Source organism: Leptonotus elevatus, chromosome 16 (assembly GCF_054856555.1).
Source record: "Leptonotus elevatus isolate MCC_2025b chromosome 16, RoL_Lele_1.0, whole genome shotgun sequence".
Lineage (NCBI taxonomy): Eukaryota > Metazoa > Chordata > Actinopteri > Syngnathiformes > Syngnathidae > Leptonotus > Leptonotus elevatus.
In genome coordinates, this window is record NC_141254.1 from 2,699,500 (window position 1) to 2,722,537 (window position 23,038).

General features: G+C 40.5%; 1 protein-coding gene and 1 pseudogene across 4 annotated transcripts in view; both read right to left on the reverse strand.

Moving 5' to 3' along the window:
* Positions 1 to 18,555, reverse strand: part of arhgap32b (Rho GTPase activating protein 32b) — a 130,145-nt gene extending 111,590 nt beyond the window's left edge. For all 4 annotated transcript variants that reach the window (XM_086098565.1, XM_086098564.1, XM_086098562.1 and 1 more), the window contains exon 1: positions 18,126 to 18,555. The gene's annotated coding sequence lies outside the window, so the exon portion shown is untranslated. The remainder of the gene's footprint in view (positions 1 to 18,125) is intronic.
* On the reverse strand, positions 11,217 to 22,084 carry LOC147160384 (uncharacterized; annotated as a pseudogene).
* Positions 22,085 to 23,038: the final 954 nt, after the last annotated feature.

Here is a 23,038-nt window from a genome sequence, read left to right on the forward strand (position 1 = left end):
TCTATGCTAGAGCATCCAAAATTATTTGATGCAGCCTCTGAACTGCAGAGAGTGGGTGAAGCAATGGTGGTAATTACAAAAACGACCAGCAGGTGGCAGCAGAGTGTATGAGATCAGCCAGAGCCATGTTGCAAACAAACTAATTTACCCACAGTTCTAAACAGATTTGTGAATAATGATGAAACTTAGCTATATTCTAATGCTAATTGCTGCAAAACAAAAACAGATACAAATGTATATTTTTTTCCTGATGAAAGAAGAGACTCTAGTCTTTCTTGTTTTTATAGCAATAGAACACAATATTCTGTGGGCCTGCAAAATCAATCAAAATCCAGTACAAAAATAAATAAATAAAAATAGCCGAGAAGCGAAGGGGGTTGCTTCAGTGAAAATGGCTGGAAGTCAATGAGTTAACTATTTTACTGCCAAAAACGTTAAATAACGTTTAGTAAAATCCTACGGAGGAGCGCCAAAGACGTTAAAAGACTTCCACTGTTTTTTTTTTTTTTTTTTTAAATGGGTGGTGGAAAGCCTTGGCCAGCTGTGCTGAAAGTATCAAGCAGATCTAGTTAGTATAATGACTAGTTTTGGCCCCTAGATGGCAGCGATGACTCTCTTTGAACAAGATTGGGTGGGCGTCAGTAGACGACGTGAGGCGGAGCTAGAGTGTTGAGGGGACAATGGCTGATGAAGCAGCAATGGCGACCGGTTGCAAGCAGCTCACGCTTGAGCATTTTTTTCAAAGACGAAAAGCATCGACGAATGCTAAACAGCGCATTGATGACGACGATGATGATGATGATGGTGACTCCGAGCTTGACGCCGAAGTTGTAAGCGTTGACGCGCCGGCTATGATCACGTCGTAAAGCCTCACTGGCTAACGATGCTAACGGCGGAAAACGAGCACTTCTGCACAAGCAGACGTTCAATCGGACGATGAAGAGTAGTCGAAAAGCATCGATTAATACTAAAGAGCACATTGATGTTGACGATGATGATGATGGTGACTCCCGAGGTTGACGCCGAAGTTGGAAGCGTTGACGCGGCAGCTATGATCACGTCATAAAGCCTCACCGGCTAGCGATGCTAACGCCGGAAAACGCGGAGCACAACGGACGTTCAATCGGACAGGCGGACGTTCAATCGGACGATGAAGAGTACCCCGAGTCCAATGCATATTCATCGGTGGAGTGGGTACAGTCTGAGTACAGTCTGATCACGGAGAAGACACTGGTTCTGGACTACGATGCCACCATGAATGGAGTGGATAAGATGGATCAGAACATCTACCACCCGGTATAGGAACTGAAGGACATGAGGAAGCCAGACGTAACACCACCGTAACATAACCGTATCATGATCCTGATAGTAGACTTGATGGCAACATGGCGAAACACACACTGCAGTATATACTTGCTATTCCCCGGAAAAAAACGGCCGGCAAGAAAGTGTAGCGTCTGCACGCGAAGGGGCAATCGCAGTGAAACTAATCTGTTGTGCAAATCCTGTTGCGTCTCCTTGCACGCAGGGGAGCGTTACACAAAAAGAAAAACTGTAGTTGAAACATCCACATAATTGTAAATAGTACCACAGTTGCACACATTTGTAAATAGTTTGCCAAATTGTTGTGTCAAATTGTTACACTGTTGAATGGAAATAAACGTATTTTGCTATCAAAAAACACTTTTTCATTGTTGGTGGTAGTGTTTTACATAAGTAAAGCACTGTTTAGATGTTTGTGGCATCATTCATGGAAAAAAAAGGTGTCAAATTCACTAGAGTGCATGAAATAATATCGTTTCACTAAAAGCTTGATTTTTCCGTATTTTGGTCCAAAACAAGAGCATTTGGGTGAAACTAACCATTTTCAATTGTTGATTACTGAAGAACGGAATAAGGTAGAAACAAACTTTTTTTTTCTGATGAAAGATGAGAGTTCAATCTTTGGTAGTATCTGTGTTTCCATAGTCCAAACACAGAATTTTCTGTGGACCTTGAAAGATCAGTCAAAATGCTTAAATCGGCTGGCACCCACAGCATCCCTTTTCTGAAAATGTCTGGCAGTCAAAGAGTTAATAATGACAAATGACATAAAAAATACTGGATGTGAAATAATTTGTCAATGAATATTCAATATTGCATTTGTACTAAAGAAGTTGTCCAAGCGGATTTGAACCCAGGTACACTGATCACCACTCCTTTCTCTTAACCACTGGACCACTTCAACCAAAGCATAGAAGTATTCGTGACATTGTATGTAATTATAGTGAATATGTCCTAATATACTGAAAGCTTGCGTTGAATTTGAATATAGATCGGAATAAAAACTTAATGATGAATGACATCAAAAGTAGTGGCTGTGAAATAATTGTGACAATGACTAGTATTTAGAATTGCATTTGTACTAAAGAGTGGTCGAAGTGGGATTTGAATCCGAGCACGCCAGTCCTTTCTCTTAACCGCTGGACGACTTCAGCCTTAAGAGAAACCGTGACATCGTAATTGTAGTGAATATGTCATTATATACTGAAAGCTAATCGTTTAATCATTTCAGTGTAATTACAATGCATTTCCTATGATATGATAGTCAGTTGGTTAGCTCCCAAACCTGAGACGTGCCATGGCGTGGGTATGAACACTGAGGTGGACACGCATCCATGACCCTGACCCGATATAAAGGTCAGTATCGACATCGGTAATGGAACAAGCAGATTGGAGCATCCCTAGTCCAAAATAATAAGATACTGTCTAATTGCCATCTGAAAGTGAAAAGATATGTGAGGGTTTTTCCACCTCCAGCTAATTTTTACACTGCCCCCAGCCAGAGCGACTCATATCGCTCAACACAGCGCTCCAGCTGTGTTGATCGGGGGACTACAGCATTGTGCTAAATCTGGTGCAGTGTTTTAATGTTACTGCACACTGTCCTTTTACTAAACTAAACTCGCCCTCAAATTAAAACTCATTGAGCTCGGCAGCAACACTGCTGCGACTTCTGTTAAAATACTTAACTGCGGTTGCATTGTTGCACCACTATGGAGGCGCTATAACAGCAGCAATGCACCGGAATACCTTGAAGCAACTAGCAAAGAAGAAACAGATCATGGAGCAACTCCGTTGCACATGCCCATTTCCTGGTTTCAAGCAAGGCAGAGGCACCCTCCGGCTGTCGCCAAAGTCATACAAATACAGTAAATACACAAAACATAAAAGTTTTACAACAACGCTCAACTATAGGGGTGCACCGAATAATTTAAGTGGAGGAAATTTTAATGACTGTAGTAAAAAATTAAAAATGTGAGCGCACACCGCTGCCAGGTCGCGGCAGGGCCATCCACTTGAATGAGAGAGAGCTCCAGCCATTTGCAGCCCGTTGCCTCTTCCCCCGGCTCATGGTCATGGCTCCAGCTTCGGGAATGGCGGCTTTGGTGGCCGCTGGAGGGCTTCGGAGAAGCTGGAGAGTGAGGACGGCAAGCTGACTCGGAGAGACGCTCAAATGAGACTTGAGATCCATTCAGAAAGAATGAGCGCTCGTGGTGAGTTTCACCTGCCGGTAACGAAATCATCATGGCAATATTTCATCCATGGTGGTCTATATGAAATTGTAAATAAGGTTTAATGTTGTAAAATGTAACATGTTTGTAGTCTGTATATATTGTTTATTTTTGTCATGACGCTGGCCGGCCAGCGGGTTCCTGGTTGTGTCTTGCTGGAAATAGCTTTTTCGGGTATATGTGAAAGTTTCTGTGCATTTGATGGGCTGCACTTTGAGACGTCGCTATATCATGCAATGGAAATTCATATTTTGAATCCTGGCAAAAACAGTTGCCAAGACGCCACTGCCACTCATGAAATGTTACGGCAAAACCGTCTTAATGAATTAATGCTGATACGTCATATTCAACTCTTAAAGTATGTTGACTGTAAAAGAAAGTGAGTCAGTTGAATTTACAGAATACATGCAAGTCACGGTGCATGGTCAGGATTAGGGATGTTCGATACAACTTTGTTTTCGACTGATGCATACTCAACTCTTGAGTAGTCACCAGGGTTTCGTTTTGGGTTTTAGTTTTTTAAATTTAGTTAGTTTTAATTCGTTTTCAGGGCAGCTCTGTTAGTTTGTATTAGTTTTAATTATTTAAAAAATGCTTAGGTTTTGTTTAGTTTTAGTATAAGTTTTCCTTAAAAAAAAAAGTGTATTACTTTTGTGCAAGATTTAATAAATTACATGGTGAAATAAAAAAATGTATGTACTTTTTACCTCGTGTTGCATTTTGGCTGAAGTTATTGAAAAAGCAGGCAAGGCTAGCCATTGGAGCCAAAAGTCAAATATGCAAATTTGCATTGACACCAAGGAGCGGCGTCATCTGAAGGTGCTTTTCTATTTGCTACTGTTAGATGACATCACTTCTGCGCGACTCACTTTCAAACGTCCTTATTCCAGTTAATATTGAAATAAATTACAGTATACTTACAGTAATTTCTGGACTATAAGCCGCTACTTTTTTCACTTGCATTCGACCATGCGGCTAATACAAAGGTGCGGCTTATCCATCAGATCACAAGGGGGCGCACTATAAAGGAAGCGCAAGAGCGTCAGGCAGAGCAAAACAAACCAACAAACCAAATACAGTAGGAGAGAGAACGAAAGAGAGACAATTTGCGCCCTCATTATGGAAAAGAAAGTAGGGGGAACCCGGTGCGGTAACAGCAGGGATCACATCTGCCGCTGATGAATCAATAGAGCTCACCTGCCGGGTCAGTTCTTCAAACGGCTTGAAAAAAAAAATACTTGACTGCCTTCTCGAATAAACTCCACTGACTCACACTATTTATTAGCATTTGTTTGCTCTATTTTACTCCCTAGATTGCTTAGTTTTTAGATCTACACAATGATAGGTCTCAAAATAGTACTTTTGTTTGTTTTTTTAAATCAATTTAGCTTTGCTACAGGGGTGCGGCTATATTTAAGCTATGTGTCAAATTTCATTACATAGAAGAAAAAGTGGACATATATTTATTGTTTACATAAAAATGCAAAATTTGAATGAAAAGAAGGAGAGAAGAACAATAACAGGAAATATTGACTTTTCACATAAAAAAAAAAACTGGATACTTCCATTATAAATTGTTCTACTTAGGTTTAAATCACGATAGGTAACTTTACAGTGAGGGGATTCATTTCATACCATGATATGACAACAAATTAATAATGAATAAATAACAAAAGCCCTGGCTATTGAAGCACAAATATCCGTAATAGGGGTGTGCAATTTGCCAATAAAGGGTTATTTCCACCAAAGTGAAATTGAGGATTGTGATGAGACACTAATATTGTGCCAAATCAGCACTATTTTAATACTTTTGGTATGCCCACATGGTAAGTGAAAGCTGTTGGAACAGACAGACTGGACATCACTAAAGCTATGAGGATTTTCTTTTGGCTGCTCCACTTTTGGCCTAATCCTCTTCTCATTGAAAATGTACATTATTAAGAATCCTAGTCCTGATCCCCAAAAAATTTCCATTGTAATGATGCAAGCATGTCAAACTTTGTAGGAAATGAAACAAGAAGATGTGAAGAAACGTGTAACGCAAATTACATGTAAACAAAAATTATGACAACTATAAAATAAAATAAAACACACACACAGAAATTCCATAATTGTCACGTTATATACCACCAAGAAAGAAAACAACCAGATAAGGTATGCACAAAAATATGCAAGTTCTCCCTATTACCACATCAAGGTTGTGAGATTACTCAAGTGTACCAGAGAGATGTTTGATTTAAGTGTGACAGAAAGACAGACTTGCACAAACTCAGGGTTCAGCGAATGTGTCCTTCCATACTTGTCATGTCTACATTAGCTTGACTCCCCTTCCTCTGATTAATGAGCCCAGAATAATGTCTTGTCTGACTGCTCTCTGTCCACATAAGTTCACTGACCAGAACTACACTCCACAATTGGTGGCATAAATCCTGTCGTTTGGGCCTATTAATCCAAGAGGAACAATCTATACACATTTTATGAAGCAGATTCCTGAGCAACCCTGTGCCATCAACTGTCATATCACTCACACCAACTGGCAACAACAATGTCAGATATGTTGAGTAAGTAATTGCTATAGCACTGTCACTTCATCAAATATTATATTATTTAGGGCTGTTCTGATCAGGATCATATGCTACCAATACCGAAAACATGTATGAGCTCCAAATTTTTCAACTTTAGAGCTGCTCACGAACAATTATTGAATAATCGATTAATCTGTGAGCTGCGGGTGATTGTTTTTAGTGATCGGCAAGAAAACACATTAGTCGAAATATACCAATCATGCACTTTTCCAAGGAAATCGTTCAATCACGATCAGTGGCCGAGCTATGGGAGCACCATTAGTATTACAATTTTTTCGGGTTAGATTGCAACCATTTCTTTGTCCGAAATAGCCTAAGCCAGGAGTTCTCTTTTTATTAGCTCCAATAGGTTAGAAAATAGGTTAGTTTCACCCAAATACTCTGTGTTGGACCAAAATACGGAGAAATCAAGCTTTTTGTGAAACGATATTATTGCATGCACTCTCGTGAATTTGACACCTTTTTTTTTCCATGAATGATGCCACAAACATCTAAACAGTGCTTTACTTCTGTAAAACACTACCACCAACAATGAAAAAGTGTTTTTTGATAGCAAAATACGTTTATTTACATTCAACAGTGTAACAATTTGACAAAACAATTTGGCAAACTATTTACAAATGTGTGCAACTGTGGTACTATTTACAATTGTGTGGATGTTTCAACTACACCGTTTTTCTTTTAGTGAGGTATATTGTGTAAAACTCCCCTGCGTGCAAGGAGACGCAGCAGGATTTGCACCACAGATTAGTTTCACTGCGATTGCCCCTTCGCGTGCACTTTCTTGCCGGCCTTTTTTTCCGGGGAGTAGCGGGTATATACTGCAGTGTGTGTTTGGCCATGTTGTCATAAAGTCTACTCTCGGGATCATGATACGGTGACCTGGTGTTACGTCTGGCTTCCTCATGTCCTTCAGTTCCTATACCGGGTGGTAAGAGATGTTCTGATCCATCTTATCCACTCCATTCATGGTGGCATCGTAGTCCAGAACCAGTGTCTTCTCCGTGATCAGACTGTACCCACTCCTCCGATGAATATGCATTGGACTCGGGGTACTCTTCATCGTCCGATTGAACGTCCGCCTGTGCAGAAGTGCTCGTTTTCCGCCGTTAGCATCGCTAGCCGGTGAGGCTTTCAGGGATGTGATTTGACCAAAGTGAAATTATCTGAAAATTTAGCCGGGGGTCTGGGGCCCGCGGGCACCCAGCTAGGTCCAGGGCAGTGCCCTGGTGGGGGGAGGGACAAGCGGGGCACTCAGATGACAAAGAAATAGACAAAACAACAGCATACATTTTCAATGTATATTGAACTATCCCATATAAAATTGCAGTTTTAGTCAACTCAAAATCAGTCACATTCAAAAACATTGGACTGCCTTTGCTTTTAAAAACTATTACTTAGAATATCATCATATCTAACTAATGTGATTACTAAGTTAACACATAAATAATGTTTTTCTATTTTCTACTCATTAAAACATTCAACATATTTACAGGAATATACAAGTGTTCATTCTTGAGCACAATCCATTCACATGACACAAACACTACTTCCTCCTAGACTTCATTGCTTTGGAATGGGTCTTTCTAGCCTGCTTCTGTGCAGCTTTGATGGTTCTTCTTGAGGCAGCCTTGCTCATTTGGGTGTCCTGTTTCACAGCAAGTTCTGTTCGTTTTGCAGACAACATAGCTGCTTCTGCATCCTTAGTCAATGGTATCATGGCACCAAATGCAAAGCGCTTTCCCGGCACGATCGATCTTCCGAATAAAGTCCCTGAACAAATTCGTCACAGTCTTCTTTCCAACATTTGTAGATATATCGTTCTCTAACCAGTCCCATCTAAACTTGTTTTTTTACGATCTTGTCAATTTCCTTAACTCGCGGAGCATCTTTGCGTTCGATCACGGACATCTTTCTTTAAACACCCGACAAAAACGTGTGAGAAATGAACAATGGTATACTCATATGCCTTTATAACAAGCGCGTTTATTGGTCAACAAACAATGGCATACTCCTATGCCTTTATAACAAGCGCGTTTATTGGTCAACAAACAATGGCATACTCCTATGCCTTTATAACAAGCGCGTTTATTGGTCAACACGGAGACTTCAGCCAATCGCAAGATCCGTTTCATTTCAGTTACGGAAACACTAAAATGGAATGCTGTAGAGAGACGAAATCGGATTTTTTTTACCACTTAAAAAAATTGTAAAATTTTATTTTTGGAGATAAAAAAAAGCGGAATTCCGCGAATTAGCGGAAAAATCACATCCCTGGGCTTTACGACGCGATCGAAGCCGCCGCGTCAACGCTTCCAACTTCGCCGTCAACGCTTCCAATGTCGGCGTCACCATCATCATCAATGTGCTTTTTAGCATTGGTCGATGCTTTTCGTCTTTGAAAAAAATGCTCAAGCGTGAGCTGCTTGCAACCGGTCGCCATTTTTGCTTCCTCAGCCATTGTCCCCTCAACACTCTATCTCCGCCTCACGTCTTCTACTGACGCCTCCCAGTATTGTCCAAAGAGAGCCATCGCTGCCATCTAGTGCCCAAAAATAGGCATTATACTAACTCGACCTGCTTGATACTTTTAGCACAGCTTGCCAAGGCTTTCCTCCACCTGTTAAAAAAACAACAACAAAAAAAACATCGTGAACGTCTTTTAACGTCTTTGGCGGCACTCATTTGGATTTTACTAAACGTTATTAAATGTTTTTGGCGGTCAAAGAATTAAGCTGTTTAATGACACTCCAGGTGGAGTTAACTGTAAAACTAAACACACAATGAGGAGAATTACATACAGTGTGTATTTAAATTCAAAACATGCTACGTTTTTAAAACATCCTAGCCTAGCGCTAATGTTAAGGAGCTGTCAAGCATGGCGGATCCCATTCAAATGTATAGTCCTTCAAATAACGAATATTCACACACAAATTCTGCGGAAACATACCCAGTTACCCACAGGTAAGATAACACTACTCAAAGGCACAAAGTCTTCCCAATTTGTGGAAAACAAATTATTTTAATAGAATTCAATCTCAACCTTCTTCTGTTCTCAACTTCTCATTGTAATGCTACGTTCAGACCAAACCGAAAATATGGCGACGCTACGCTGGTCTCGCACGTGTTTGTTCGCGGGGTTCTCAATGGAATTTGCTTCGCTCCACACCGCAACGGAGGAAGAGGAGGGATTTCCGCTTTGGTAGGTGGTGCTAACTTTATTGTAGCATTGCTAGCTTGCTTCAAACTTCGACAATTAAGCAAACTTATTAGATAAGCTGACTTCCACGCTTCTTCCTCCAAGCAATCTCCTTATTGGCCCGGTCACGGTACACATAGATCGCCGTGTAGTACAGCTCCTGGTGCCTGCAAACTGCGTCGGTCAAGCAATCCTCCATTGCTATGCTACACGTTCAGTACACAACCGCTTCCTGTGTTTTGTCTGCTGTGTGACGTGGACTCTCTCGACACCGATTGGCTGTCGCTGACGCGATGGCTCCAAAAGTTAAATTTAGCCAACGCCAGCGAAATGGGCAAAGTAGCAAAATGCTCGCCGGAAACGTCCCAAACGCGCCGCCCAGCACACCATCGCGTCAACAAACCCCCCCATGCCCCCCCGCGAAGTCAATTGACTACAATGCAATCGCGCCGCCAGAAATGCCTCCCCAACTGTCTGAACGTAGCATTACCGTGTACCCCATGGATGAACAGCACCACACTGCCCCTAAGAGGCCAAAACGCGCAGGAACACAGTATTAATAGCAAGTATTTTTTTTCAATTGCTATTTGAGTACAGTATATTCTTATTTTACTTTCTTACTAATTTTATCGCTGTCATATTTAATTCTAAGTTTTCAAGGGGTTCAAGAAATGTTCCTACACAGTACTCAAAATTCAAGGATTTTTTGACATAGCACAAAATACCATCCCTGAGGTCCCAGGTTAGCCCATTAAGTCACCAGACTTATGAAAATAACATAAATATGATAAAGAGGGTAATGTAATGCTTAAGTTTGATAATGAAGGATGAAAATGCAAGAGGCTTGAATTTCACATGATATTTACAAGGTTATTTTATACTTGACAAAAAGAATAGAAGAAGAATAAAGTGTTCAATGTGAAGGGATGAATGGTCGTAAAGCTATGATCAGAGTTTAGAGTTGTTGAGTTTTAGTAGTTGAAAAAAAATGAAGTTCTAAAATCAATGAATACCGTAATTGTTTTATTAATGTGATATCAATCTGAATCAAAATAATCGTGATTATTATTATTTCCATAATCGCCCAGACCTAAGACTTGATCCTTTTGGGTACAAATACAGGATTCACAGACTGCAATAACAGGCTATGAAATATTGACCCTAATGCACCCAGCCATCATGACACCCATCAACCTAATTCACAGAATAGCAATGGGGCCATTGGAAAGTGGGCGTCCATTGAACGCACTAGACAACTTTACAAGGCTTCGCTTGACTGGTCCTCTGATGTTTAGAGCCCTCTTCCTTGAAAGTGCCCCAAAAGGGCAGAAAAGCATTACACTGCTAGGAAAAGCATTTCAAATTACACTAGGAATTACGAGGGAAGCATTAATACACTTGGAAAGTTTAAATTAAAAACTATCCATAAAATCTTCTAATCTCCATATAGAATTTAGAAAGGAATGTCTGTCCAGCCATCTTCAACACCGGTTATCTTATTCAGGGTTGTAGAGGGTTCACTTCACTTTAATCCGATATTGATGAATAATGGCACATCAAGTCTTCTTCTACTTTAATACACCTTGTGGTGCAACCTGGACACATCGTCAGTGATGTACCCGGGGTCATAGGGTGTTTCGGGTCTTACATCAGACACCCTCACCCGGGCGACCCAGCCGGGGGTGATCAGGCCCTGACTTGTGTCCAGGTAGCGTACTTTAACACGTAACCCCCCCCCCCTCCTCCTCCTCTCCTTAACCAGAGCCACCAAGCTTTCTCAGCAGCCTCCAGGATGTTTTTGATGGCTCTTAGCCTGTGCAGTCCACAAATCCCTAAGAGTCCCAGGACCTGGTGTAGAGACTGTCCTGCGAAGCCCCTGCAGCCCACTTCCATAGGGCCTTTCATCCATTCCGCCGACAGTCCTATACCAGGTCTGCGTACTTAGCCCTCTTCCACTCCTGGGCTTCCTCTTCTCAATCTTCGCAGGGGACAGTTAGTTCAAGCAGCACCACCTACTTGCTTACCGCGGCCATCAAGACCATATCTGGTTGAAGTGATGTGACTGCAATGGTGTCCGCGAATCTCAACTGTCTCCCTAGGTCAACCAGGAGCTGTCAGTCTTTTGCTGTAGCGAGCAGGCCCCCCTTGGGTCTTTCTGGGTGGTTGAGGCTTCTCACCTGCTCGGACAAAGGCAATTCGAGTCTTGGATGGCTGTAGCTGCTTGCTGATGTTGAAGCCAGAGCAGATGGTGTCTGCTACTGCCTTCAGGACCTGGTCATGGCGCCAACAATAACGCCCGTCTCCCAAGGCCTTTGAGCAGCCGCTGAGGATAATGATCCCCTTCTCTGGCAGAGTTGGCAAGCAGGTGAGTATCAGGCCCCAGGTGAACAGGTTGGCAGGGCTAGGGAGGACGTCATACACTGACTGACTGACCACCGTGCTTACTAAGGTGCTGTGCCGCAACCTTGCCTCCGCCTGCTCCACTGCTTCCTGGGCACGCCACTTCCTTCCTGTTCTGACCTCCACCCCTGCTGAGGAGACCTTGGCGTCAGCTGAGTCTCAGGAATTCTCTAGCTCTGGTGACCTTGAACTCATCTGCCAAAATGCTGAAAGGAAGCTGAAGCTTGGTGTTATGCCCAAAGAGAGCAATACTGCTTAGGCGCCGTGGCAGGCCCAGCCACCTGCGCAGGAATCGGCTGACCTTCTGCTCAAAGCCCTCCACAGTGGTAATTGGGATTTCATAAATAAGCAGTGGCCAGAGGAGACGAGTGAGGATCACATGCTGGTAAATCGAAGCCTTAAACTTTCCAGGAAGTCCTGACTTGTCCACTACTGAGAGCCATGTGTCGAAGTCATCGCTGGTCCCCTGCCGTGCAGCGGTGTCCTTCAGGTTGCCAGTAAAAAGCTTGCCCAAACTCTTCACAGGCTTTTTTGACACTGATGGAATTGTTGTGTCTTCCAGCCTAAAGCGGAACTGATCTGAGACTTTTCCTTTCCTTAAGTCTAAGGATCTAGATTTAGCAGGCTTGAAGCTTATTCCTGCCCAAGTGATGAGCTGTTAAGAGGTCTTGAAGAAGCCCCCTGCATCCAGGCACTGAGGTTGTGGTCACAGTGAGATCATCCATGAATGCTCTGTTCGGTGGTTGTCGGGTGCCCGATCTGGACAGTGGACCCCTGCACTCAACTTCTGCAGACTTTACGAGCATGTTTATGGCCAGTGCAAACAGAGACACAGCGATTGTGCAGCCAGTAATGATGCCCTTCTCGAGACGATGCCACTCCGATGTTGAAGCTCCAGAGGACGCCCTCAGACTAAAATTGTTGTAGTAGTCAAGGATGAGATTTCAAATCTTCTCTGAAACGTGGTATCTGCTCAGGGCCACTCCCACCAGCTTGTGTGGTATCGATCCATAAGCGTTGGCAAGGTCCAGCCACAGAACTGCCAGATCTCCTTTGCTCTCTCGTGCCTCCCTAATCAAATGTGTCACCACCCCTGTGTGTTCGATGCACCCTGGGACCCTTGGGACTCCTCCCTTCTGCACCGAGGTTTCTATGTAGGTGTTTTTTAGGAGAAATCCCCTCAGGCGATTGGAAACAATCTTCTATTCATGTCTTAAATAGGACATAATAAAAAGTCCACAAACATTAAATTCCAAATTAAATTTTGTAAAGGTTAAATGATTTAGTGTTATAATCACTTAAGTGTTAAACAAACATTTCATCGCCGCTATGTGAAAAACACTTTTTCAATGTCCATTTTTTTTTTTTTTATGTTTTGGGAATGTCTGCATTCAGTTTCATCCCCCAAAAAATAAATACAAAAAAAAAAAGACAAAAATGGACATAAGTGTTTTTCCACATAGCAGCGACAAGTTGCATCAGCAAGGATGAAATGAAAATATTTTCATAATTCTAATTCAATAATTGCAATTAAGATTCTGAATTGCCTTAAAGTACAATAAGTCAGATCTTTCATAAATGTAACTGAATACTTTTAAATTAATGTTAACAGTAAATGTCAAGAAAAGAGTAAAATACAACAAAAAAACCTTGGTCTTTAAAATTCTATTTTCTTATAAATGTATCTATTTGTTAGCCACTCTATAGCATTTTGCATTATGTGTTAGCATTAAGCTAGCAGACATCTGAAAAAGTAGCAATGTGTTTGCTCATATATACAGTACAATGCACGCATCTCTATTTTGCAGTAGTTAAATGGCTTCAAGCACGCACAACCTATTTGTCAAACTGCACACTGCATGTTCAGGGAGAACATTGCATAGTATGTAGAAAGGCAGGTATCATGTGTCGTGCTATCAGTGTTTCTAAAAGACAGCATGAGTGCAGTCGTATGATATCGGCACACAGCATTTCTGCACAGAGCAGAGTAATTATGCCTGCATGAATGAATTTGATGACTGGTCAATTCATGTGGAATAGCAATATGACAAAGTTAGGGGGGAAAATTTTAATTTTTGAAGATTAGAAGGGGAATGTTTCTGAATTTGACACAAACTTATATATTATATATATATATATATATATTTCCAGCTACAGGGCTTCCTGAAAAGTGTTGTCCTTTAGCACACCTCATTTCAGAAAAAGTCATGAATGGAAACCATTTTGTTGAATCCTGAACTCATTATTTACCACTGTGCCTTTGTAAGGATACTTTCACAACTTCCTAATCAGCGCCTGTGTCAATGCCAGGATTGTTTACAGGAGATTGGCAACTCGTTGGGAATGTCACGGCACCCTCTGAGGCTACAAGGAAGACAGGGGGCCACGAGGGAGATGCTTTTTCACACTAGGTTTGAAAAAGCTGTAGCTCTTTGCATGTGTAGAAGAACTTCTGAGGACAGCCTGGCTCGTACTTTGCATAATTAAAAAGTGGAGGAAAGGAAACAATGCATGCCTGGCCTTCACAATGCAGCAGTGTCTAAAGCTTGAGGCCACAGGTCAAGGCTGGATTTGTGCATGACCTCCAAGACAGAGACAAACAAAGAAAGATGGTAGATTGGGACATTTTGTATATGAAAGAAAGAATAGAAAACGAATCAATTTGCACTAACCCTAACCATATTGCGATTGCAATATTATGTGTGATTATTTTTTTCAAGGTCCTTTTCAATGAATTTTTTACCCAACAAAAAGTTAATTATAATAAACAATATCAGATGTATTATAGATTACAGGATCTTAAGATAAAGGCAAATGAAGCCTTAATATCACAGTTTTTTCTACTACAATTACAGTTAGTTACAATTTAACACTTCAACATATCCAACTTTTCATGTTGCATGAAACAACTTTTTAAACACCGCATTAAGTGCATTTATCAATAAATAAATGTAATATACATATTTAAAAGATAAAACTTAGCAATCTCCAGTCAGTAAACTCACACATGTTAAAGTGTAGGCAAAGTAAAATTATACCTGCATATATGACGTAACATTTTCCGATTTGATTTAAAAAAAAAACACTAGCATTCTGAAGCAATCTTTGTGGGTGGGTCGCGGGTTGCATAGTTTCCCATGGTCTGGACGGGCCATGAACGCAACACAGACTTTTGTTTTGGTAAGCTTAGCGAGTTCAGACGGAGCTGTTGTGTTCTGGCGTGATTACGGCAGACAGTTACTTGCAAATTGTTATTAAAGAGTTGTTGTTTGTTCGCCGCTTGGCCTGATTAGTTCACCAACGCCACAATACATGAACATTAAAAGAAGCTGCGGCACCTAAATGACGGTGAGTAATGACGAGCAATAATCTTTTCGTCCGTCCTAATTTTCATTAATGAAATTGGACGACACAACATATGGCCAGCTATTTAGCCTCAAAATATAGGACAACTCAAATTTATCAGCAGCTGCCGCACACTTGCATGTACACTCAGTTTACAAAACGCGCGACAGACACTACGGCAGCCGAAAAGTTATAATTCACAACAGTGAAATGTTTTAAAACCAAGATTAGACACTCGTCTCAAGGTCTCATGTGACAAAAAAAACCTCACCAAAATTACGTGCACTTATGGTGTCAGGCTTTCGTTACAGCGGTGACGTTCCTGCTGCCCCCTCATTTCCCTCCTTCCGCTCTGTTTCAATGTGCATTTAAAGAGCAATGATGATGACATGTCGAATCGGTAAAATTACAGAATGAACAATACTGAGCCCCCCCCCCCAAACAAAAATCAATGCGCAATTAAATCGCAGCTTCTCACAATTACGTAATCCTGTTTTGTCAAACCGCAATTTAATTGCAAATGCAATTAATCGATCAGCCCTAATCAAAGCAGTGTTGTAAAACAATCGTGGCGACGTCATAAACACATATTTGTATGTATGCTATGCATGCATACATAATATGGCTGCATAATTTTTAATAGCAGTACTAGTAAATGGTGAAGCAAAGTAGAGATCTGATGCAAGTGGATTTATACCTCCATTTCAAAGAGACACTTAAACAGCTGAATTCAATCACATGAAACTTCCATATGCTTGGAATGCTAACATGGTTTTCAGTGCCCATATTTATTTACGTTCATAAAACCCAAACACTGCCTGTTGCACGGAGTACATACCGAACCGTGACCCTGACAGCATAATACAAGCATGTAGCATGGCTCGTCAACTATTGCTGGTAATCATGGCAGAAGTAGCTATGCAAAGTGATTTGGAGGTTGAATCAAATTAGTAATTCGTCTTGTTGGCTGAGAAATGTTGCACAGGGAAAATAATTGTCAAACACTTTGTCCCCCCGAAAATACTTTGCTCACACTGCCTTTAAGCAAGGCATTTCCTAATTAAATTATCAAGTGATTCACCCCATTTGTGTATTTGTATCCACATTAAAAGTTTGTGTGGCCATGTACGGTGTGCCACAAAACAGTTCTGATTAATCTGACTTGTTAAACAGGAATTAAAGGGCCTCCATGTATATCTGATTAAGACCTAATCTAATATGTGGTATGAAGCATCAGAAACCTGAAGAACTCTGGATCAAATAACATGTGGGGTGGAAAGAGGATCTTTCCCACAGTCGCTCAGGGATTCAAGACCTTATTTAGAAGTCTGATTATTTTAAAAGAGACTGACAAAGAGAAATGTATGATATACACCATAGGTTTTTCCAAACTTATGGTTGGAACACTACATTAGGGGTCAGTTTGTTTTTTTATTGGACTGCTGACTGTTCAAGGAATAGGCTAATCTTTATCAAGACACATTTTCTCTGGATTTTTTTAATTCATATTTATTGGAATTAGTGTATTTGGTGTCATTTCCCAATAGTTTAATCAAGTGCATACGGCACACGGGCACAGGATAACGACAGAATGGCAATGTTAATTTAGCAGAGAGATGGCTTGCAGTCAGTGCATTTCATCTAACATGCAACTCGAATGAGATAACGACGCAAAGCCCATTCCATTAAAAAAAACTTGTAACTGATGTAATTTTTAAATAAAAAACAACATGTAACTGATGTAATTTTTTAATTTAAAAAAACATCTACTTAATTTACTGACTTATGTTCATGCCTCAATTGTTTGGTAGAATTTTGTTTTAATTGTAGTGAAAACCTAAAAGACTGTAAGACAAAAGTTTTTAGTTGCAGGATTTTTCCTGGCTCAATTGAGGCAGAGGTGGTATTATCCTGAATATGATGGGTGACTACCGATACCAGGTATTGGTGCCAATACCAGTCTTATTTTAAGGTATCGGTACTCATGGCGGTGACTGATACCATTATCGGCCGCCCTCGTGCGGCCGTTTTACGATCAGGAAGTTAGAAATTATATGAACACAAAATTGCCATTAACTTCATGCAATTTTAAGGAAAAATAATATAATGGGATATATAGGTCTTTCTTTAAAATCATCTGTCGGTGGGGAATTTGATTTCCTAGTGGTATCCGTATTTGGTATCAAGAGTTGCATATCGGTCGGGAAAAATGTGGTATCGAACATCCCTAATCCTGACTATGCGCCACGACGTGCATGTATTCTGTAAAATAAACTGACTCGCTTAAATTTTTTTATAGACAATATATTCCATGTTTCAATAATAACAATAATAGTTCCAATAATAATATGACTATTATCATGTTAAAGCATTAATTCATTATCAGTCACTCAGGATGGAGATGGCCAGCAAATAAGGTGGAGGTGGCCGCCTCTGAATTTTGTGCACAGGAAAAACCCTGGTAAATTAACTCTGATTGAAGTAAATAAGCGGTCTTTGATATTTGCCTTTATTTTAGCGTAGACCTAACCTATAAGACCAATATATCTATGTACAGTATTGTTAATTGTAATTCTGATTAATTTATTGCTTGTGTTTTTAAAACACATGAGAAAGGAACCTTGGGGGGAGAATTATAGCATATTAAATCGCAATCACAATAGTGAAGGGGAGTAAAATTGCTCAGCCTTACTGTCAACACAAATATAAAATATATACTCTTCCTACTAGCCTGACTCACCAGACAACATGTTAGATAGCATTAACGACAGAACACAGTACGTACTTTTGTAAAGGAACATTAAACAAGACGGTAGCCGAAATAAAGGGTCCTGTCCCCATTGCTGATGAATTAGCCAAGTCAGTGCACACCACGAGTGGTGGGGTGAGAGGTTCTTTCACACATGCACGCCATTTCATTTCACATGAGCAGACTGACTATGTCGGGTCTAGTACACTAGCTGAAACTAATATGGAGCAATACTGTGTCAGACAGAGCCCACATGACAAGCGGGCAATATGAGTGTACAGAAGCAGAATTACCTCAGTTTTTTGCGTTTGACGACCACTCGTCGGATGACGAGACAAGTTTAGCTTTCGCCGTCTGCCTCTGCTCCGTCCCTTATCACAGATTCTGTCCACATCCAGCTTTAGTCCGAAAGGGGCCGATAGAACGTCCTTTGTGCTAATTTCAATGTGCTTCCCATCGAATTGCAAGAAACGGCGCCAACAACATAACACTAAACAAAAAGCCTCTCCCGGGGCTCACCGGGTTCTAGTCAAATTTCCGTGTGTAGAGAATAACCTTTCAAATCACATATCTTAACGTACAGCATTGGGTTTAATAGCTTTTCTTTTGCTTCACGGCTGGCTGTTTTCATATAAAAAAAACAAAAAAAAAAACGTGCCCGGTTGCTCCTTCCATGTGCAAGTCAACATGAGCACAAGTAGGAAAGTGATTACTAGCTGTGTGGAGCAGAGCAGCGGCGCTCCGGCAGTGTTGCGTTCGTGAAAATTGGAAATATTATCTTCGACATAATCACCACAACCACCAAGAATACGAAGAATTGGACATTCTGCAGTATAATACAAAACAATCCTGCTTTCTTTCTTCTTTCTTTCTGTATTTTTTTCGCATTTTCTTTCACACCACTCAAGTCCTTCTAAAATAGGTAGGCAGGGTTACTGGGAGCATGGTGCATGTCAGGGTGGGGCGTGTGACCCCAGGGAACATGTTTTGTTTTGTATTTTTGCCTTACTGAAATAAAGTGTAATTGTACATCCACTACAGTAGGTGGCAGTGGCACTCTCATTAGAGAGTGCACAAGGAGTATTAGTTTAGAAGGGATTTGTTTAATTGAACTGAATGATAAATTTTTATTAATTTGATTTTTTCCCAAACATTTATTTTCATAACTTGCACTCCTTTTCAAATCAGAATTTTGCAGTTTCAAGTTTGAATAAAGGAAATTCAGTTTTGTTGACCTGTACTGTATAAAATAAATAAATAAATAATAAGATTTAAAGGTACAGTGTGTAAAAGTTGACCACTAGATGTTGCTAAGTAATCGAATGCAGCCAAAGCTCGAACATTTTGAAGCACGCGCACTACGCTAACTCAGAGAGACCAAACTTCTCAAGCCTACTACCGATTATTATTTGGCCTAAGCGAGCAAGCATCTTGACGAGTGCAGCGACTTGGCAGCCGGCGAGAACTCCGGCAAGCGACATCGAAAGACCGAGCGAGCCAGAGTTAGCCGGAGCAGCTAACAAGAGCGGCTATAGTGAGCGTTAGCCCGAGCCATAGGCTGGATTGAGCAGCTAACGAGCGGCTAGTCAAGTCAAGTCATCTTTTTTTATATAGCAGTGGAAGAAGCTAGTAAAAGCTTGCAAGAGCAAAGCAGAGGGCGACGGGACTTAGCGACGACCAACTGCAGGCCCCAACTGTGGAAGGTAAGCAAAGGTAAGTCGATCCAATGGGTCAGATACTATCAGGAAGCAGGGCTAACTACGTTCGCAAAGTTGTCCTTTGGGCATCCGTAGCAGGAAGATGACGGCGAAACATGTCAGCCTCTTGTAAGGTGAGGCTCCAGCTGTGTAATATAATTACCGGTTACTAGACCTATGATTATATATTTTCTAAAAATGTACATTGATGTGGTAGGAAATATTTTTTGCACATGATTGAAATCAATAGTGTATTTTTAAAATGAATGAATTATTAGTTCACCACGAGATAGCGCTAATTATTAGGTATTTAAAAAAAACTAAAATGCAAAAATACATTACAATAAAAATTATAAACATATGTACAGTATTTGTTAAAAAAAAAAAAGGCCAGGTTGAACTGTGTTTGTGAAGTTACAGTATTCTCTGTTGGTCGAGTTATTGGCACGTTTCAATTATAGTAGTTTAGCATGTTCTTAGCCACCTATGCTTGTTGTAAGACCCACGCTATCAACATAGCCCACAGACGAAGTTGGTCGCAATACGTTAAAGAGGTGCTAACCGTGCTATGTTGACCTTTCCGTGACCAGTATGAGAGATGTAATACGAAATTTAACACGCCAGCTCCCTATTCAAACCTGAGACCTTGCAACACTAGCAAATCACATAACACTGTCCAGGAAAAATGACTGTACTCAATTTGGACATTTTCATTTGTGTGTGTACTCGCTTTTGTTGTTAGGAGTTTAACTGTTTTTGGCTATGCAGTATGTTGAGTTATTTTGATGGAACAATACATTTACACTGTTACATAAGCTATACACTGACTACTTTTCATTTCATCGAAATTTACTCAATTTTGTGAGATACTGTACATCACATGGCTGCCAAGGCAAGGCAATTGTATAGAATAATTGTCTTGATCAAAGTATAAAAGATGTCAAAATTAGTGTGTTAATTTTGAGTTAATTTAAAGTTCCTTTAACGCCACTAATGTTTCCAAGTCACAACTAAAGACTGCTCTTTACTTGGAAAATCTGTACTACTACCTTGTGTTCATTGTAGCTTCCCAGAGGTTGATGCTATAGCATTGTAAGTGGTACAAAATGAAAGCTAATAAAATGTTCTTGCAAATGGTAGTGAACACATGAGCACCTGTGTAAATTGTAACAAATTTTAATGCACACTCTAAAAACAGTTGGGTCAAAAGTAACCCAATTATGGATAAAAAAAAAATGGCCCAATCCACTTTATGGGTTGTTTTACACAAATTGACCCTTTTTTGGGGGGGACCCAAGTAAAGGATATGACCAATATTTATGAGTTGTTTTACACTAAAAGACCCAATTCTTGACTCATAGTTGGGTCAAATTGACCCAAGTAGAGAATTGGTCCATTTTTGACCCATAGTTGTGTTATTTTTGACCCAACTGTTTTTAGCGTGCACAAACATACATATTTGTATGCCTGCAAAGGATGACATTATATGATGCATAAAACTTTATCTAAAATTTTTTACTCTTAATGCACATATATCACATATCACTAACTATGTTTTATCTCTTTACTTCAGGTGATCAGTTAAGATTGATCTGTTGAGATTTGTGAACTGCTGACATCATGGCATCTGGAAGACAACTACGCAGCAGGAAACTGGTCAGCGGTACAAGTGAACAGGATGAACCAACTGAGAAGAGAAGAAAGGTGGCAACTACTGCCCCAAGGTCATTTAGTGATGTGTATCTCATTGGGCAACCCAGCTCCAGCATCAGGGGCTCTCAACTACCAATCGCCAGGTGTTCCAGTATTTCCTGCATTTGAGGAATGATAATCCCAACAGTGACCATAGGTCTCTAGCCCATGATACAGTGGTTGTAGTATTGCCATTCTGGAGTATGGCAAGGTTAAAAGGTAACATTACAACGATAACAATGATAACATTCTCTCTTTTCTTTCTTCTCGGAAGCTTTTGTCTCTAAACTTCTTCTCAAACACCTTGTCATGACCTGACGTGTGCCAGGCGAGTGGTCTGTTGGTCCAAGTAGAAATTGACGTCCTCTTCCTTGGCCTCCTTTGTGAGCAGCCTGTTGCTTCTTATCTCCTCCACATCATCTTTTGCTCCAATTTCAAATATCTTGGCGAGGTCCTTCAGAAAGTCAGTTTGTTTCTCAACTTGTGGTTTGTTGTCTGTCCCTTGTTTTTGACAATTGTCCTGTGCTTTCATGGAGGATCATGAAGCGGTTGACTGCATTTGGTCTAGTAAGTGTTTTAATCCTTGTCATATTCCAGATTGGCAATACTACCGCCACTGCATCATGAGCTAGAGACCTATTGTCGCTGTTGGGATTCTCATTCCTCAAATGCAGGAAACAATGGAACACATGGCGATTGGTAGGAAGTTGAGAGCCCCTGATGCTGGAACTGGCAATGGGATACACATCATTGAATGACATTGTGGCAGTAGTTGCCACCTTTGTTCTCTTCTCAGTTGGTTCATCCCGTTCACTTGTATCGCTGACCACTTTCCCACTGCGTAGTTGTCTTCCAGATGCCATGATGTCAGCAGTTCACAAATCTTAACAAATCAATCTTAACTGACCATCTGAAATGAAGAGATAAAACATAATTAGTGATAATGTGTGATATGCAGTACAGGCCAAAAGTTTGGACACACATCTAATTCAATGTGTTTGCTTTATTCTCATGACTATTTACATTGTAGATTTTCACTGAAGGCATCACAACTAAGAGAGAACACATATGGAGTTAAGTAATTGACAAAAAAAGATGAAAAAACTGAAAACAAGTTTTATATTCCAGTTTCTTCAAAATAGCCACCTTTTGCTCTGATTACTTCTTCGCACAGCCTTGGAATTCTCACATCTGGGAACTCATTCAATATAGTTTCATTTCAGGTGGCTACTCTTGAAGCTCATCGAGGGAATGCCAAAAAAATAAAAAAATCATCAGAGCAAGAGTGATTATTTTGAAGAAACTAAGACTATAAAACATGTTTTCAATTATTTCACAGTTTTTTAAAGTACATAACTCCACATGTATTCATTCATAGTTGTGATGCCATCAGTGAGATTCTACAATGTAAATAGTAATGAGAATAAAGCAATTAACACATTCAATGAGGTGTGTCTAAACTTTTGGCCTGTACTGCATGTGCTATAAAAGAATTTTTTTTGTAGATAAAGTTATGCATCATATGATGCCATCCTTTCTAAAGATAAAAAATATGTATGTATGTGCATTAAAATTAGTTACAATGGTGTATTTAGTAGTTATTTTAGACCTTCTTGGCCTATTGGCTATTCAGTCATATATTCAGATGAGTGTCGTTTACCTGCTAGGGAGCGAGCTAGCTAGCTAGCTAACACACCCATGGTGCTTGTTTACCTGCTTGGGAGCTAAAGCCAAACTGGGGCAGGGTTTTTACTTTCTGGACCTGGATTTGCCACCTCTGATGAAGACAGGCCTCTTTTATTTCTCTTGACGCGTTT